Raw genomic sequence first — 4,147 nt, forward strand, 5'->3', positions numbered from 1 at the left:
CATTATTTGTAATATTGTTATATAATATATGCAAATGTTGTTTAGTCTTTCACTGCGTGCATAGTAATTTTATTTTTACGTATTTTATAATATAATGTATTGTTACACACATAAGGAAAGTTATTCCCCATTGAATAGTAAACACGACTTTTATATCTTGATCGTTATACGTCATTGAATCTCATATCTATGTCATCAGTTATACGAAGACGGAACTATTTGCACCGTATTCCAGATCTAGAAATAATAGTAGTTTTTGTATTTAAACGTGTTGACAAGAAAAATAACAATACTTTTGGTTAAAGACTATTTCAAATCAAAAACGTAAATCATCATCTCCTGTCGTCGGCTCCTAGTGATACGTAGGAAACGAGAAGAATATTCTAAATGTTATTTTCATTTACGCGAAATTCTATTTTTTTCACACAGAATTCATTGTACGAAAATGAGGGACCTCCTCATAATTGCGTGTGTGATAAGTATGAACCTTGTCATGGTTCAAGGTATGTTCTATATCATTAGTAGCAAAGCACAATTATTCGATGAATAGCAATTTACGTTATTGTCATGCGATGCTCTCTTATTACAGCAGATTCACTCAAAAGTATTATTTATATTAACTTATGGATACATCTCTCATTGCATGTTTTCTATTAAGTGCTTGTTATAAAACATGTTTTTTTCTAGGAGCCTGTCCCCAATTTTATACATATTGGGATGTCAATGGGTATTGCTATAGATACATTGCTACTGCTACTGATTTCACTGCTGCTGAAGATTACTGTTGGACCAGTGCAGGGGCGTCATTAGTGTCAATTCATTCATTGGCTGAGTTAACCTTTATAAATGGATTAATTGGCAGTAATATTGAAGATTACTGGATTGGATTAAATGACATAAATGAGGTATGAATATTATTGATTTACTAATACGCTTAAAGCATAGTTATTAATAAAGCTCCCGTGTGGATACTAATAATTAAAATAATATAGGTGTCGATGGACCATCTTGTACACGTACGTCACTGCATTGACTATCACTTCTTATATTTTCACCGTATATGTAAGCATATACTATAGCACTGATCAAAGCATGGTCTATTTATATACTAATTTAATTAGGAGGGTGTTTTCGAGTGGACGGATCGCAGTGCTTATGATTGGGATAATTGGCATTGTAGCTATCCTACTTCAACTAGCGGTTATGATTGTGTATACGGTAATTTCGACGATAGTAAGTAACACATTTAACCCACTTTGCTGTAGTAGGTAACATTCCCCTCAACTGCGATAAATGTATAGGGTTGAGTACATGATAGGTTTCCAGCAAGCCTTTATTTAGTCTATTATGAACATGAATAACAGTATGTCCATTAACATTTTTAATATATCATTCCTTTTATGGTCAGTCGATATATGGATAGAGTTGACGATTATGATCCAGTCAATTAATTAGTTAATCTATGAGTTCCTATGGCTCCGTAAAACAAACATTTTTATTGGGATTTATCGAAATTTCTCTGCGATGAAAGTGTAACTCTTCAATCAATATTTGTTCATTGCGGAGATATGTGTTTATTTATTTCATGATTAATAAATAATCTTTTTAAGAATCACTCTTTTCAATTAACAGATAGTCGATGGAGGAATGATCGCTGCACGGATTATTATTCATACGTTTGTAAAGTTAAAGGATAAACTAGATGGTATGTTAATCCTTTCAATATCTGGTGAACTAATTGACTGGCACTCTAATTGTTGTTATCTGCATTGGAATAAACTGACACTTTTAGCATTGACTTGCTGAACTACTGCGACAGTCTATCGAATCGTTTTAATTGGAATGATTACTAACACGCACAAACTCAAATTGGATACATCGGTAGTAAGAACCAGTTACTACGGTTAAAGAAATACTGGATATTTAAGACCATATAATGGTTATTTCGCCATTAGCTTATAATGTATACAGTGATGTTTATTACTATACATCACTCCAAATTCAATGAAAATATACACGTTACACATGCCGTGGGGTGTCATTAGTGTTTTCTGATAAATTCAAATTCAAAATCTGTATATTTCCTACTTTGAAATTATTAGGTAGTGACTATAATCATATTCATTTTTATTTATAAACAATAGCATTGACAGTCAATATATAAATAATTTACATATAAGTTTGTCATAATGGGAATTTATTTTTATTTTTCAGAACGACGTGAAGACGAAACTTTGTTGGAAGCAGAAAGCGTGTCACCAACACAGCAATGTTTTATATATAATAATAAAACAAATAAAATATTTGAATAAATGGAACTCAGATTCGCCAATGTTATTTGTATTGTGATTTGGTTCATTGAATCACGATGTTACTTGCTAATATCAGTGGTACATGTCAGGTCAAGAAAACATCCTCAGACCATGGTTATCTGAATAATCCTTTTGATATAATAAACCATCAGGTTGTCATGTAAATATGTAACAAATGTTGAGCGAGTAATCATCAACAATTACGAGCGTTAGCGTGTTATAACTATTACGAACAGTTATGATCAGTGGTCTGATAGGCAATGTATGCTGTATAGCGAAATAGTCTTTTGTAAATGAGTTTTAGAGCATATCATTTAAATCTAACTTATAGTATTTGTCTGAATCCAACAAAAATGGTCTTGTTGGTTTGATATTTTGAATAGTTACAACCACTTGTAGTTAATACCTTTGTAGAGCGCCATGAGTTGTCAGTTATAAACATGTAGAGGAAAAAGGGCCAATTAGAGACCACCGTATTGGCGCAACCAATAGTGATAATAAAGAACCTAGTCAAGCAGTTGAAATTGTAAATAACCTGAATTTTTTCGATTCTTCCCCTCATTGTGCGATGTTCACACTTAATTGAATACTGTTAGGTTATTAGAGACTGCCGTGAATTTAAAATATGAACAATTGAACTATACACTTGAATTGACCTTCACGCAACTCTTGAAAAATACTTTTTTTCTTATACAACTCAACATAGTAGTATATGACCGACTGTATTACAAAACAATATGCTGGTGGTTGCTAAGCAAATTTGTGGATGTTTAAAATACCACAATCAGCCACTTAGAAATACCATGACAGAAAACTCAATATCAGAAAATCCAGCCGATATAAAAAAGTGAAATGTTTGTTCGAAATAATATTTGTTTTCCTGAACCACAAACTTGACTTATCTTTTCGAAAAAATACATAACTTTGAGGAAAGAGAAATAAGTGATAAACACCGAAATTCCCTAACTAAACTTCATTCCCGAAACCGTCAATATGCTACTCGCATAATGCATAGACAAATATTAATACAAGTATCTGCAATTTGTTTTTATAATAGTAAGTATACGATTCTATATGACAATGGCTTAAAACACGAGGATGAAACAGCTTTAATGAAAAATGGAAAGACAACGTTAATTTAAATTTTTCACTTCGTCAATGAAACACATCCAATCTTCTGGTCATTGTCATTATTATATGTAACACAAATCTACAGGGTCAAGACAATAAGATGAAAGCATGTGACGTCAAAACGCTCGTGCTGACATAATATAACTTACTTATATTATATTTCACAGTTTATACATGGACATAATATGTCCCTACATTTACCCAGTTAGTCACTTTATCCCACAAAATAATCAGTGATTGTCAACTAAATCCTGATAGTGCAGCAAAATAATTTCCAAAATACCAACTTCCTAATTTCTTGTTACTTGTTTGGTGATTACATTGACGAGTTACTACTCCCGACTATCAACTTGATTTGTATTGTGATTTTTATCCTTGATTACACACCGTTAATGACATATATATTACTGTGTTCTGGTTACATTCATTCACAAACGATCAACTTGACCAAATAGACCATTACCAAAAATAGCTAGTTGTATGACTTCTGATTTGGCGGGTTTCTTCACTTGATCCTGGTATTCAAGTCCATCGCGTTTCACGATATTTAAACCGTTTATTTCGATCGGTAACACCAACGCAATCCTTGGCTCAAGTTTTTTATGTTCTTGATCGTTGTGTTTTGGTGCGAGGTGGCTGACCAATTTCTGTTACCTCGTTTACAGTTACTGCACAGCCAATATTCTATCACTTTAATTTCTTTG

General features: G+C 32.5%; 1 long non-coding RNA gene across 1 annotated transcript; it reads left to right on the forward strand.

Annotated features, from left to right (window-relative positions):
• Positions 1–759: 759 nt before the first annotated feature.
• LOC144363528 (uncharacterized) lies at positions 760–2,337 on the forward strand. Its single transcript, XR_014931123.1, has 4 exons — positions 760–905; positions 1,122–1,233; positions 1,633–1,705; positions 2,215–2,337. It is a non-coding gene; the product is annotated as an uncharacterized LOC144363528 (long non-coding RNA).
• The last annotated feature ends 1,810 nt before the right edge of the window (positions 2,338–4,147 follow it).

This window comes from Saccoglossus kowalevskii, chromosome 12 (genome assembly GCF_978046115.1).
Source record: "Saccoglossus kowalevskii chromosome 12, keSacKowa6.1, whole genome shotgun sequence".
Taxonomy (NCBI): Eukaryota; Metazoa; Hemichordata; class Enteropneusta; family Harrimaniidae; genus Saccoglossus; species Saccoglossus kowalevskii.